Raw genomic sequence first — 16,495 nt, forward strand, 5'->3', positions numbered from 1 at the left:
GCGACAGCAAGAACCAGCCAGGGACACAACCCAGGATGACAACATGTTTGTGGCATCTGGACGGGGACGTTATAGTGTGATGACTTCACACAAACAGAGTGAGACGAGCCAGGGAGGGAAAGAAAGAAGGAAAGAAGAAAGAGGGAGGGAGGTGTAGAGTTACTTTGAGGAAGGTACCGGAGAAGAGAAAGGAAGAGAAAGAGGTCAGGATGAAGTCAGTGTTGAGGGACTGGGTGGAACCAGATGGGAAACATATGCTGTCAAACACACACACACTCACTCACACACACACACACACACACACACACACACACACACACACACACACACACACACACACACACACACACACACACACACACACACACACACACACACACACACACACACACACGTTTCACGGGTGGACCCACAATGACCTGTTGACACCAGGTGGAGGATGACTTTCCTCCTTCGTCCTCCTTCGTTCTGATCCTTCTGATGTCATCTCTCACTCCTCTCTGTGTCACCGTCATGTGCAAGGCATTCTGGGTATTTGAGTCCCAGCAGAGTTTGTATTAAGCTCTTAGCCCGTGCTGTAACTCTTGAGGAATGCTGCGCTCAGTCACCCGGGAAAGTACAGAGACACTTCCAGGCTGTGATTTAACACTTATTTGGACTAAACAAAAAGAAAAACACAAGTGCGTCTAGTTTTAACAGGAAGTTTTCCCGACTCTTCAAACATGTAAACATGTTTACTGGACCAAATCTGAACAAAGATCTACAAAACTCCCTATTACTTATTTATTGAGACTTTTAATGGCTGACTTTTAAGTTTGACCCTTAAAGCAGTACCTCGTTGTCATTTACTCGTCTCAAAGGTTTCTTAAAGCAAACTAGATCCATTTCACCGAAATAAGCCGACGTAAAGAGCTACAATCAATCGAACCAAACAACACAAAGACGCTGCGTCAGAGTATGTGTTATATAACACACTCTCCTGTAGATTGGCCTCACCAGGTAGGCTCTGTAATCACACCTGTGTGAGACAGTCAAAGACTACATTCATATTATACAACACCTTTCATTCATGCAGGGATTAAACTTTAAGGTGCAGCTACAATAACAGCTTGCATAATTCAGATGTGTGTGTGTGTGTGTCTGTGTGTGTGAGTGTGTGTATGGAGGCTAAGATGACACAGTGATGCCTGAACTCCCTTACACTCTGACTCAGGGAGGATGAAGCCTGAACAGTTGAGTCTTCATCATAACTGCCCTTGTTGCATCCTACCGATAATGCCAGAATGAGTACTTCTCATTTACACACTTAAGAATCACTTCAGTCTCTCTCAAGTTGCAACCTCCGGTGTAGAAATATGAAGTAATGCAGGAGTGCTAAAATCTGCTGTTTCTCGAGTGTCTGCTTGAGGCTGGCTCTGGAAGTATCTGAAGTCACATACACACCAAGCCAAAACAAAGCCATTTTCACAGCAGAAATGAACATATTTCCAGCCTGGTTCAGAATCGTCTGTCTGAATCGCTTATTTCACTAATAACACACACTGTACAGGGTGAGTTATTTTCTAACTCGGCAGTTTAGAGGATATTAAAATCACGAGCTTGATCAATCAGAGGCACAGCTCAGCTAACGTGACTGACGGGCGCCCTGTAGCTGTACGCAACTTGTCACTCCCAATATGGCCGTGATGGCCGATCTGCTTCAAAATTCTGTTTCAGAAACAGACAGGTTACGTCAGGGAAACTGCGTCCATTAATTATACAGTCTGTGGTCTCTCTCACTGTAGCTGACACTAAAACAAAAACACTGAGATGCTCTCTTCTGATGCCTTATTTTATTTTTAGGGATCTGTGAAGAAAAAGTTGAAGAAGAAACTCGAAGGAAGACGATCTCATCTGACGTCTACATCTGCTGGGAAAGGGAATCTATAAGAATATGTAATATTTCCACCAGTGAGCAAATATTTAAGTGCAAAAGTCTCTTTTAGAGGTCTGATAACCTAAATTTTGTAATCCCTGATAGTTAGCATCTGGATCAGACTGATCAAATCCAGTTTGTCTTCAAAAAAAGACAAAAAACAGCATGCAAGTCAGACAGACCAAAGATCCAACATATGATTTCAAAAACGGATTGATCTCTGATTACACCTTTCAAAGATCAAATAGACAAACTAAGCACAAAGTCTCTGAGGATGCAGACTTTGGCATTGGCAGAGAAGATTCAGCAGAATCACCTCAGCTGCTCATCACGTTATGCATGTTCCTTTAAAAATGTAAGTAAACTAAGAAGCATCGTTACAACAGAGATACTCCAGCAAACAAATGTTATCTGACTTCCTTCTCTGAGTTTATGATCCTACTGTCGGTACTGACTGATTCAGACATCGTTCCTTCACAGAACGGACAGATTCAGAGGCGCCGACGACTTTAAGACAACCTTAACCAAACCCAACTAGCATGAAGTGAACGTCGGCGTTATCTCTGATTCTGTTGTAATAATGGAAAAAAGAAATGATGTACTTCCGATAAAAACAGGAAGACAAAGCTTCACTGAACTGTAGAGGAATAACCACGAACACAGAGAAACGCGTCCCATGTGCCCCTGACTCACATGTTTGGTGGTTATCATCGTTTCATCATAGTCGCCATCTCTCCCTGAAAACCAACCAGAACCATATGACCCACTCTGTGTGCAGCGCCCACATGCTAACTGCAGGGACCCGTGTGGGATTTTCCACACGTGTGACTGATGTGGTTCCTCTGCGAACACAGGGAACACAAACCGCCGATCATTACAGAGCAGCTGCTTCCTGTGACAGGTGTCATCAAGACCGTTTGGACGTCATCAGGTCCGTTTTATCCGACTCTAACCCCAAAGAGGCTCCTTCCAGACCTCACATGAGGCTCGCCCGCAGCGTGCTCCTTTCTCTAATCACAGACAAACACAGGAGCAGGAACACCAGGTTACGCAACCACTGTTTCCTGTTCAGCAGGTAACAGATTTCTGCACAGGTGTGAACGGCTCAACACCAGTCATACTACGAGTGCCACCAACGCCACGCTGCAGATTAAAAACAGTTTAATGAAGAAGTTACAAAGAGCTGAGTCGACTCCATGTGAGTCAGCAGAGGATTCTGGGAAAGGGCTGTGTGAGGATGACCGGGGCTGATGGGAAATACATCAACACACACACACACACACACACACACACACACACACACACACACACACACACACACACACACACACACGCACACACACACACACACACACACACACTGGATCCAGATTGTTTTGCGTTTTATTGCTTTGGCAACATGCTAGTGACAGTCGTGCCAACGATGCTGAAGGTCTAGGAGAGAGAAAGAGGGAGTGTGTGTTTGAGTGTGTCTGTGTGTGTGTCTCTGTGTGTTTGTGTGTGTGTGTGTGTGTGTGTGTGTATGTGTGTGTCTTCTACTTTCAAAGAATCTCTGTCCTCTTAATAAAACACACGCTGAGGAGGCGTGGTCTCCAGCAGCTGCTGTCTCTTCTATATTTGTGAGGACCCTCCTTGACCCTCTGAACCTTTACCCTCATGCCTGTATACCTGACCTTTGACCTCCACTCCAACCTTAACCTGAGTTCAAACTCAGAAACCAGAGTTTCAACCTTCCAACAGATCCCCTCTCTTTCCCTCTCTTTGCGTCCAAATTTTGGACCGAGCTCTGGCTCATATTTACGATAATAAAACCCTCCCACACACACAGACTTGTCCATGAGCTCATGGAAAAAGTGAACGGTCTCTAAATAAGTTAATTTTTGCTGTTGTGTAAACCAAGCAGGGCTGATATTAGTGGTATAAAATGATTATTACTCCGACTTAATGCAGAAACCATGCAGACCTCCAGGATTCGTCATCGCCAGGGCCGGCTGCTCACTCTGATTCTGCAGAATCATCTCTGGCCCTCACAGCTGTATGTTGATAGCACACAAAGACTGTCTGATATAGAGAAACCTGGAGCCTGATTTCAGAGAGCAGCAAAGGTCTGAAACCAGCGGTAACTTTACTGTATGTTAAATGTTTCTACTGTTTCAAAAAGTCTGCATGCGCAAGAGAAGTGTTTCAAGTCAAACTGAGACTGAAATTTTTGCTACCAACCCTTATTTGTCACTGTCCCAAAAGCTATTCATATAACGCCTGAAATACACCAGATGCATCTGCAGTGTGACTCTGTTGTGCTGCGTCTTGACTCTTGACTTCATTTGTCAATTTACAATCATAAGACTGAGGAGTTCCTGTTCCCATGCTTCCCTCTCTATTGATAAGTCTCTCTTCATACATGTTGTGCTGTAAAACCTCAAACCTGTTGACTCCTGGTCTGGCCTCATTATGTCCGTTTATCATCATAGTCAATATGATCTGATTTTGACACAGTCTGTTTTACTTTGAAAGTCACTGGGTGTTTTTAGGTAGTTCCAAGTTACGATTTCCTGTCCTACTTGATCTTCCTTACGCTGAATTTATGCATCACAGTTCCACGTCCATCAAAAAATGGGATGGCTGCATATTACCTGTAACATGACGACAAAAGCACTGCAACAGAGCAGATCCAGAGAAAATTGATCTATTGACTTGAAATGGAAGCCTATTTGATCCATGCGCTGTGACGGAACAGAGATGCACTGCAGACGCATTTTAGCCACAAGGTCCCGAAAATTCCCATTAATTCCTGTTAATTTTCGAATGTCCAAAACTTGGATGGAAAGTTTCCAACTTTAGAAACTCTCCCTATTGATTCACCTCTATTTTTAAAATGTACTAAAATAACGTAAAAATTAAATGACTTAAAATGATAATAAAATTGAACTGATAATTAAAAAGGTGTGTGGTTAGAGTGAAAGAAGTAGTAATAATGCCGCCATGGGCTGAAAATGAATGATCTCAAATGAAAAGCTGTATTAAAAAAAAGCCAGATTCAGTCTTTAGTTTGCTCTTAGAAACACTCAGAGAGCTCTGAGCGGGTCTGATGTCCAGATGCGGCGAGGTTTCAGAGTTTGGGGCATAAACGCTTTCTGGCCGGCGCTCATGAGGGGAACAAAAAGAATGTTTGAAAGGGAAGCATTGAAGGACCTAAGAGATGGAGCTGGAGAGCAAGACAAGTAAAAGAGCTTTAATTCTGAAGACGTAAGGAACCGGAGCGGAGTTTGAAGAACTTGGCTCAAACTCTTCCTGCAGTAGCGTTTTACAAAAGTTTCAGTTTTTCAGACTTTTTTGGTTGAACAGTAAAAAAAAGAGTTACCTGAGCTTTGCCTGTCTACAGACATCTATTTCTCTTAAAAAAACACACAAACTATGAGGAAGGATGAGTTACTGGATATACTCTAGTCTATTACACAACCTTTACCTGTGAATGCGAGCGTCATTTTATCACTCAGCCTAAAAATAAATCTGAGGAAGGGTCAGTGAAAGCACAACTCACAGGAAACCAGTTCAACCAGCTTAACGTCACATTTCTGTCACAAGGAAACTGACTGAATCATGCCAACCATGAATAAGGTTGGTTTGTCCCTTCAGGGCATCTGTAGAAACACTGCAGACTCATTCCAGAGTAATGAGCCACAAATATCTTAATTCTCAGGCGGTTGCTAAAGACAATGAGCTGTTTAAGATCAGTCTGCTGACTCCTGTGATGTTTTCCTCCGCCTGCTCGAGCACAGCGGTCACGTGTTGTTTTTCTGTGACGTCAGACTTTAACACGTTACAACCCCGCCCCTCATCCGCTCTCTCGTGCTCTCCGTCCATAACAATCAGCTGTTTTTCATGACTTAATATTCCAAACACTCAGAGTTCCTCTCCCAGCTGTCAGCCACCTGTTAGCTCCGTGTGCGCTTCCTCCTCCCAAACATCTATTTCCATTCAGCGCCCTGCAGAAACAAGCTGGATTGATGCAGAGAATTTACCCTGAATTATTCTGTATCCAAACACAGAAGAAAACGAAAAAACTGTTTGACATGGACTGCAAATCTGCACCAAACAAACTCTGACCCCCATCTTCTATTCATCAAACTACGCGTGCATTATTTGATTTGCTCCTTGGAGTATTTATTTGATCCCCAGCTCAGATTGTGTTCAATCAAAGCCATGTTTGCCCCAGAGTCAGATCCTTCGAAACCTCCAGACTCTGCCTGAGTTAGAGCCAGAGAGCATTACCCAACAAGAGAGAAAGAGAAACAGAAAAAGAAAGAGAGAGGGAGGCAGGGGTCAGTGAGGGTCTATTTTTACTTCGTCATGTCCCGGCTTGAATGGAGGCAGAGAAACAGATTAATTGTGTCGAAAGACTCGTGCACACAAATTATTTCATAACCTCGTCACACAGCAGGCTGCTGAAAGACACTGTTATCTGTGTGTGTGTGTGTGTGTGTGTGTGTGTGTGTGTGTGTCCGTGTGTGTCTGTGTGTGTGAAGTGTAAAAAGCACAAGGCCGTCATCTCAGCCTCCATCTGACTCCCTCTGAGCGTATCGACTCATCTTAGTGTTGCTCCGATTTAAAGATGCTATGAAGAGGATCTGTTTTGACAGCACTCCTTTGCCACCTTGTGGCCTGGAGTCTCCGCACACTGTCGTAAAGGCATGTGTTTGTTTTGGAAATAAATGGAGATCGGCTCGAAACAAATTTTCTTCGTTCAAGACTTTTTACTGGATACAATGCGCTGAGGTAAGGTATTTATCCGTACAGTTACGTAGCGCTATGGTTTGACAAGTGACATGAAGCTGGCTATATGTAGTGCTATCGGCAGCCCAGTGCTCCGATGTATCTATAGGCTAATGTGACAACAAGTAACACTGTCAGTTTGTGAGGAGTTTAGTAGTCTTTTATATTTAGTACAGCTGGTAGCCCGATGCTCTATTACATGTCCGTAATGTGTAATGTTAGTAAATCCTGGTTAAATCCTGGTAAGCTACATAGCAGAGCTAACGTAACCTCACGCTTCATTTTATTGATAGACTCTCAAGTTTGAACAGACCACTGCAGAATAACTGCTGACTGTGGGTTGGAATGGACATTACCAAAAACAATTTAGCCCCTGTGTTAGTCTTTAGCTTGGGCTGTATCAATCTCCTGTTTACCTGCCTTTGCTCCTCTGTCCTTTTTCTGTTTGACAGTTTGTCTCCAGTGTCTACAATCACTACAAAATTAATCACAGAAATTTTCAGCAGAGAAAAACACAGATCTCTGGGTTTTATCTCTCCTCACTACTAAACTTTGTCAGCCGGCGTGATGTTGTCATAGAGACCTAGATGTGCCGTAAATCAATCGGGTTCTGGACGACCGGACCTGGAAGCTAAGAAGTAGTAATTTAAAATAACCTATAACCAGCAATATTGGTGCTGATAATCTCATTTTTAAAGAGTGGATTATGATCAGGCTTATATCTAGAAGGGAGACTTTTTCAAGATCACTTTCAAACTCCTCACAGCTCCTTTTAAAGTCTCTGTGAGGACAATCTGTTTGGTGTTGATTACAGCGACACCTGTGGTCAGAGTTGGTATTGCTTGTGCCTGTTCAAAACTTCCAAGGTTCATGAATTCTTTAAATGCATTCCTGTCCCTCTTACTGTTTTCTATCTTCATCATCATTTCTTCGGATTATACTCTTTACGGGAAATCTGCTTTTTAAGTTTTCCGGTGTCACGTGACACAGTGTGTAAACAAAATTGTAAAAATATGACAGAAACAGCTACTCTGATCCTGACACTGACAGAGAGGGAGCACATCCGTTACTTCAACACAGAGAAGAGTCATTCAGGAGGATGTATCACCCTTTTCTGCAGCTAAAGAGTCAAAAACATCAGAGTTAAAGCAGCAGGATGCATTTTCAGGTAAAGGTGAAACACAAAGATTAATACAGAAACAGTACACGATATGAGATGGCTTCAGCAAACAAAGTCTTCATACATCAGAACAGTTACCAAATTAATGTATACATCACACCAAAGAAAGCTGTTGATTAATCTCTGAGACTATAATCCAACCTGTAAACTCTGAGGAAAGATACCAGACCACAGAAACCAGAATAACCAGGTCTACTTAGAAACTGTTCACCAGCCTCAACAGGTAATCTTTGGCTAAGTGAAACATGCAAGAAACGAGATGAGCTCATCATCTGCTGCTAATCCATCCAGATCTGTGTGAACTCTCACAACAAAAACACCTTACAGGATACACACAGATCATCCTCACCAAACTGTGTTTCCTCTGCAGAGGATTCATCCTGCTTTAAAACGCTTTAAATAATCTGAAACTGGACAACAACATCAACAGAAACCACCTGAAACCACCTGTCAGGTGTTTTTCATAAATAACAAACTCTGATGAGAGGATGAATCCAGATCTCACTGCCCACAGAGCCAGCTCCGTCCCTCAAGGTGAGCTCCATCAGGTGAAGAGTCGGGGCTTACCTGTCGGTCTGCACATGCTCAGTTTGGTCTCAGCTGAAGTCCTGATGAGACGCCTCCTCATGGGGACATCCTGTGGAAAAACAAACAGGAGGACGATGATGAGTGTGAGTGGATTTAACTCTTTGAACTCAGTGACTGTCTACAGAGGATTTGCTGATCATCAAGGTTTCAGTGAAACACGTCAGAGCCAACAAAGAGTTTTCAGAAAATAAAGACTGAATAATTATTAGACTGATAAGTGAAGGACATATGAGAGAAGGACACAGGTATGACCACAGAGGAGGTGTGACTGGAGGAGGAGGAGGAGGAGGAGGAGGAGGAAGCTGACTGATAAAAAGCCAACATTAAAAAAATTTCTATGAGGCACTGAGACCCTGACCCTGCTACTTCATTCACATAAACAGCAACAACCTCGAGGACACACACACACATCTTTAGACCTCTGAGTGTGTGTGTGTGTGTGTGTGTGTGTGTGTGTGTGTGTGTGTGTGTGTGTGTGTGTGTGTGTGTGTGTGTGTGTGTGTGTGTGTGTGCGTGCGTGTGTGTGTGTGTGTGTGTGTGTGTGTGTGTCCGAGGAACTCCGGTCACCATGGCAACATGATGTAAACAGGATGCAGCGGAGGAAGTGGTAACCGGAGGTGTGAGGCAAAAACCCCTCCCCATCCTGTTTACTACACACACACACACACACACACACAAACACACACACACACACACACACACACACACACACACACACACACACACACACACACACACACACACACACACACACACACACACACACACACACAAATACACACTCACCCATTCAGAAAAAACACACTCAATAGGCTTCTCTTTTGCAGGAGATGAGGGATACGGAGAAAGAAGAGGGAAATAAGAGAGATGTGAGAGAAAGAGAAGAAAAGAAGGGACGAGGACAAAGATTCAGAGAAAGAGAAAAGAGAAAAAGAGAGGAGGAAGATGACAATGAGAGAGGAGGAGGTAGAAAGAGAAAGGGACAAAGGAAGAAAGAGAAAAAGAGGGGAAGAGAGCAAAAGACAAGAAAAGCAAAGACAGGAGAGACGAGGAAATGAGATAGAAGTGAGAGGAAAGGAAAGGAGGGGGTAAGAGAACAAAGGCAAGATGGATGGAGAGAGACAGAAGAGGGAGGAATAGAAAGAGAGGGAGAGAATAGAATAGAATAGAATAGAATAGAATAGAATAGAATAGAAAGCTTTTCTTGTCATTGACTTACATATGATGAGGTGGTTTAAGCGCTAAAAGCGGAAAAAGAGAGATGAGTAAAGATGAGGAAAGAAAGACAAGGTTTGGGAGGTGAAGGAGGAGGAGGAGAGAGACAAATATGGTGGAGGAGGAGATAAAAAGGGAAGAGAAGGAGGAAAGAAAAATGAAGAGAAGACTGGAGCAAAAATTGAAAAATATGTAAAAACAGGAGAGCGTGAGAAACAGGTGAGGATGAAAGAGGGATCATAGTGAGAGGAAACAAGAGGGATGCAAAAAGAGAGGGATAACGGAGAATGGGATACGATGAAGAGATATGAATAGCTCAAGCGTAAGGAGTAATAGATGAAAAAAGAACAAAAGGTGTTAGAGAAAAACAAGCAGGGGAAAAAAGAGTTGGAAAAGTAAAGGGAAGCGGGGAAAGGTAAGAGCAAAAAACACAAGGAGGGAAAAAATTGAGTGTAGGGGGAAAGTAAAGAAGAAATAAAAGATAAGGGTTGAGGAAGAAGGAAGACTGAAAGAAGACAAAGAAGCGAAGAAAAGAACTGTGAGGTACAAAAGAGATGGAAAAGGATGGGGAGGAGAGACAAATACATGTGAAAGTTAACAAGAGAGGGATGAGAGGGAAACAGTGGTGAGTGGAGGGAGACTGAAAGAGAAAGGCAAGAAAAGTGGGGGGCATTTGAGAGGGATGGACCAAGAACAAGAGAAAAAAGAATGAAGAAGCCGGAGGGATGAGGAGAGGAAAGAGAAATCACAAAACACACACATACCAAGTATGTTATGAATGGAAAACATCAAAACACAGTGACAGACAAGAGGGCAGTCACATGGTTTACACACACACACACACACACACACACACACACACACACACACACACACACACACACACACACACACACACACACACACACACACACACACTAGGATGGCTGTTTTGGGATCAGATTTTTCCGATTTGTCCCCGGCTCTGCCAGGGAAAAATCTATGACACTGTTTTTCTGTTTCACGTCTGACAGATCCCACACACACACACACACACACACACACACACACACACACACACACACACACACACACACATTGAGATATCTGCTCTTTTTTTAATTTTGGACCTTATTGAACAACACGATCACGTTAATCTACTCCACAGCTCTTCCTCATGTTTTACCCAGAATGCTTTGCTGCCCTGTACTTCAGGCCTCTGAGGAGGTGAGGTGAAACCGATCAGGTGTTGGTATTTCTATATAAACACACCTGCTGTTGCTGTTTCTGCGATCACAGCTTCAATTCAGCTTCTTGCAGACCGACGGGAGTCACCTGTTTCCTTTCCTGTCTGCTGACCTTTGACCCAAAAACCAGCAAAGGATGAAATCAAAGCGATGTAAAGCGAGTCAAAGTGCGGGTTTAGTGACTCCTCCTCATCAGATTATCACAGAAATATTATTCTAATAAAAGAAGCAGCTTAAATAATATATTTGAAACACTATAACTTGAGTGGTGTGTCCCGCACAGGCGTCTGAATGAGGTTAGGATCATTAGCGTAAAGGTAAACAGCTGATGTAAGTCATGTGACACCATAGGCCTTAAAGGGAAAGTCCATGAATTATTTCCTCTATACAAACTGTGTGCATTTTACATGTTCGAGGCTGTTTTTCTCAAAAGGAACACCCCACGGAGACATGTTTGCTTCATGCATGCGTGAGACTTTGTTTCAGTCAGCAAGAAATATCTGGATCAGGCACTTTGGAGGAGGGAAACTTTCTCCTCACGGTCCCTGATTGTGACAGAAACAGAAGTTTTTGAGGTTTTATAAATCAAAGGCGTGTTGAAGCTCAGGCATCCTCCTCCATCTTTTACCAGAACTCTGCTGTTCCCGCTGCATGGCAATGACTCCCATGGAAACACCAAAACAAACACGCCATTGGCCTGTTTTGGAATATTTTCCCGGACTGTCACGGGCATTTGGGTCGTGGGTTTGTCCAATTGGTTCCTACTGTCATAAATCAGGACTCAGGAATGTCCTGCAGCAGCTGCAGACCCAGTCTGAAGCTACAGAAAGTGTGCAAACATCAGGATTATTTTTATCCGTGGATTCTTCCAGGTTTGGTGCTGCAGATTTTTGTGGTATTAAGTCAAAATGAAGACGTGTTTGTGTTTGTGGTAACAGAGGAACATGTCGCTGGGTGCAGCAGCGCGTCTCTCTGATGTGTTTGTGGTTTTTGGAGAAACAATGGAATAAATCAGGCTGTGGGGCAGGATAATACGTGTTTAGAGGGTTTATATTAAGGGCTGTGGGCTCTGGTGTTTTCCTGAAGTCTGTTTAAAATAACAGAGAGGGGTTTTCATGTCGTGTTGATTCTGGCGCCCCCTCTGGATGAACCTTGTAGTGTTTTTCTGCACTTTTTATGAGCACCATCGCCCTCTGTGGTAAAGATATGTCTTCTGTGTTGTTTTAAATCCTGTTCTTTGTTCAGACCATAGACTGTCAAAAAAATGGACGTCATCTTGCTCGGCTCAAAGTTAGGTCGCCACAAAAACTGCTCCCCCTGGAGGCTGGCTGCAGTATGGGTCAAAAAATCCAGCTCTCCAGTCATTCCAGATGGGCTGTGGTCAAACTTTAAAAAATTAATACACTTCATAAAAACATTTCTCACGTCTGATTGATGTGGTGATTTGAAGATATCATTTGGCTGCCTTGTATCTAAGTCCTCTTTTTTCTGAAATGTTTTTTCAATTGTTAGTAGAGGTTAAAAACAAGGTTTTACATCACGTTTAATGATAATTGACAGCTGCTGTTCTTGTGTATCTTTTTCAGGGGTGGTAAAATATGTCAGGAGGTAGAGTCAAGAAGTGATTAGACTCTTGAAAGAAAAAATAATTATAATTTTTGTCACCCGGCTCCACTCAGATTCTACTGCGCAGACTCTGGCTGCACAACAGGTACCAATGGCTTCGCCTGTGATGGGGGTATTTTGGCTTCAAAACTGTACAACGGATAATGATGGAGCCACGCTGTCCATTCTATATACAGTCTATGGTTTTGACTAGTTTTACCAAGTTGCATGACGATGTGTTCATGTTTGTGAAGCTACATCTGGTGTATCTGCAGACAACCTTTAGTGGACACTCCAGGAACTGCATGTCACAACACTTCTGCACAGACTTAAGGTATTTGAACCAGAGGATGCTGCTTGCAGATTATTAACGGTATGAACAAAAAAACTTTGAATCATAAGCTCTGATGTATAACCATAGTTAGCTTACAGGTTTCAAGTGTTGGCCATTTCAAGCAAAAGAGAAATCTGATATCCACTCTCAACTATTAGAAAATTATTCAAAGATCTTGCCCCATTACAGCCCTGGGGTCTTGATGTGAGCGCCAATGTCCCAATAAATACCTGAAAAAGGTACATTTATGCACAGTTTGAACCCTTAGTTCTCAAAGAGCATCGAAACATTCCCGTGCTAATGTGAACTTTAAATCCTGGTCTTAGACGTTTGGGTCTTTGGTGCCAGGACTACAACTGTAATCTTTGGTTAATGAGTAGTGTCTAACAAAGAGCCTCAAACTGACCTCGGAGGAGTTGTCAGAGTGGTATTGTGACCACTTAGCTGATGTTCTGAGACTGTTTCAGGTGAAGTTTCCGGCTTAACTGCTCCTCAAAAGCAGCCGTCCTGAGAGGATTTTTCCAAATGTGCCATCACAAGCAGAAGCACTCTGAGCTCTACATCACATCCATCACCTCTGAACGGCTTCAGATATCAAATATCGCCCCATTTGGTGCGTGTGGAAAGAATGAGGAGTCGCCGATGAGAGGAAAAAGTCGGCAGAGAGGGGATAACATGCAACAAGGTCACAAGTTGGATTTAAATCCATAACATCTGGAAAACATGGCTGCAGGCCGGGAAGTTACCAGAAGCCACCGGACAGACTCTGGCATCGTGTGAGCGCCTAGTCCTGGACCAGGTATGGCAGGAAACCAGACGTGATCTGGACTTTGAGTCTGCTCCTCTAAGGAGGAGGCTCAGGTGCCAAAATGAGGAAAGTGAACCTGGACCACCGTGGGCTCCAGTCTCCTTCCTGTCAGCCAATAACTGTTAGGATGTAAAAAAAAAAAAAAAAAAAAGAGCAGCCTCTGAGGCCACGTGAGCCTGTCTAAGAGCAGGATAGAGTTTCACTGATCTTTCCTCCCGTCTTTCCAAACTCACTGAACGATTAAAGGTAGAAAGGAGATGAAAGAGGGGAGGAGACAGACAAAGAGAGGTGGAAAATTCATCCTTTGATTTTCCACTCGGAGCAGACTGGGAAGTAAAAAGCCTCGGGGTGACATCCAGATTTGGATTCTATTCTCATCTCTTCCCCATTCCCTCTTCTCTCCTGCCGTGAACCCTCCCCACTCTTACAGACGTCCACTATTTGTATCTGTGTTTGTGCGGTTGTCCTGCTCCTTGTCCCTATTCTTTCCAGCTGTGTTTTTATAACATTAAAACAATCAACTAACCCGGCAACCGAGCAAACAAGCAGCAAACAATATAACAAGCAATTTGAAACAGCTTTCAAAAAGTCAGACCAGATCATAAATCAACTCTCAGACTGACACAAACAGTTTCAGGAGAGAGGACCGTGTCTACAGAGCCACGGGCTGCAGATTCAGGACCACAGCTCTAAGAGCTCTTGTGGATCATCATTTAGACTGTAAGGAGTGAGTGACCCTTACCCTGAAGTTTCAACAAAAAAAATCAGCCAGACTCATGAAGACTTTAACATTTCAACTTTAACATTTAGATTTAGACTTTTCATTTTGGATTCAAAAGCATTCAGACTAAGTTTGACTATTCAAAATCAGACAGTAGATTGTTCCAGATTAAAGGAGCAGATCACCTGCAGACTTTCTTAATGAACTGCTTAGGCTTTAGGAACAACAAATGTCAAAACGTCTAACCAACAAAGGAAAAGAATTAAGGAGAACAAAGGTCACCGAATGTTCCCCACAACAACCTTGAAGAAAACAGTGGTCCAGAATGTTGTTAAAGATGTCTTCAAAAAACAAAAAATAAAAAACGTAAATGTTGTTAGAGATTTCTTCTTCTTCAAAAAAAAAAAATAAAAAAATAAAAAAATAATATAATATTGTTAAAGATGTCTTCAAAAAATATATCTGGAATGATTTTAAAGATGTCTTCAAAAAATAAAAACAAATAGAAATCTGAAATGTTGTTAGAGATTTCTTCAGAAAAAAAAAATCTGTACTATTGTTTAAGATGTCTTCAAACATAAATAGTATTCTGGAATGTTAAAGAATTCCTTAAAAAATATAAATAAAATAAAAAATCTGGAATGTTGTTAGAGATTTCTCCAAAAAAAAAAAAAAAAAAAAAAAAAGAAAGAGTTTTTCGGAATGTTGTTTAAGATGTCTTCAAACATAAAGAGTATTCCGGAATGTTAAAGATTCCTTCAAAAAAGAAAAAAAAAATCTGGAATGTTGTTAGAGATTTCTCCAAAAAAAAGAAAAATAAATAAAAAGTATTCTGAACTGTCTTTAAAAATTTTGAAAAAATAATCCAGAATGTTGTTAGAGATTTCTTAAAAAAAAATAATTCTGGAATGTTGTTAAAGATGTCTTCAAAAAAGAGTATTCTGGAATGTTGTTAAAGGTTTCTTCAGATAAAGAGTATTACTGAGTGTTTTATAGATGTTTTTAAAGAAAAAGGGACATATTCCAGAATGCTGCCTATAGCGACCATCCTGTCCTCAATGAATCCTAGTTGATCTTTGAAACATAATGTACAATACATACAAACAGCATCTAAAAAAACACCACAGCAAACAAAGGAATCTGAATTTTTTAACCATAGTTACTGTGATGTTATCACTTACCAGGTGACTCAACTGAAATGTTGTCTGTGGGTACATTTGTCCAGTCTTTTATTATAACTTAAAGACATCAGTCTGATTCTATTCGGTTCAGTTTATTATTTCATTTTTAATCATCAGTAATGATTCAGTAAAACTGTGACAGTTTACAAGCACTCCCATCTGCTTTGTACCTGTTTGCAGTGCAGGCGTGAAAAAAAGAATTGTTTTTTCACAAATTTGTGAAACAAAAATCACCTAAATCAAGGACAGGTAAACAGGAAGACTCTACTAAACCAGCGCGTCTTTCTGTGATAAAATCAGACTCAAACTTTCTGTCATCACTTCAAAACCTCAAATATTCCAACGTAGTTACCAACTCATCGTGAAAGTGCAACCACAACCTCCAGAAGGGTAAGAAAACACGGTGAGAAACTTTACACCATATATTTGTGTGTGTGTGTGCATGTGTGTGTGTACAGGTTTATGAAGCTCTGACGTCTTCCTGAGCCACACTCAGAGAAAAACGTGACACAGATTTCTGGATCTTTACGGTCGTACTGTAAGCTACAGAGGAAGGAAAATGCTCGGTTTATATTCCACTGTTAAGCTGCTCATTATGGGGCCAGACACCACACACACACACACACACACACACACACACACACACACACAGACACACACACACACACACACACAGACCACAGAGGAATTTTCTAGTTTCATATAAAACTGATAATGGGATGTGTCCCAGCGGGAGTGGAAAATCAGAGGTGACTTACGAGCCTCCACATTCCAGCCCCATACACACACACACATACTCACACACACACACACACACACACACACACACACACACACACACACACACACACACACACACATACACACACACACACACACACACACACACACACACACACGTGCCTCTTTCCTCAATCACACACTTTTCTAACCCAAAAGCCTCCTTAGC

The 16,495-nt window shown here is 42.2% G+C and overlaps 1 protein-coding gene across 2 annotated transcripts in view; it reads right to left on the bottom strand.

Moving 5' to 3' along the window:
- The window catches only part of hivep2a (HIVEP zinc finger 2a), a 108,371-nt gene that overhangs the window by 50,131 nt on the left and 41,745 nt on the right, over positions 1 to 16,495 (bottom strand). For both annotated transcript variants that reach the window (XM_074684733.1, XM_074684734.1), the window contains one exon: positions 8,436 to 8,505. The gene's annotated coding sequence lies outside the window, so the exon portion shown is untranslated. The remainder of the gene's footprint in view (positions 1 to 8,435; positions 8,506 to 16,495) is intronic.

The sequence above is a fragment of the Halichoeres trimaculatus genome, unplaced genomic scaffold, assembly GCF_033239565.1.
Source record: "Halichoeres trimaculatus isolate MK-OKI-2021-1 unplaced genomic scaffold, fHalTri1.1 fHalTri1_scaffold_13, whole genome shotgun sequence".
Lineage (NCBI taxonomy): Eukaryota > Metazoa > Chordata > Actinopteri > Labriformes > Labridae > Halichoeres > Halichoeres trimaculatus.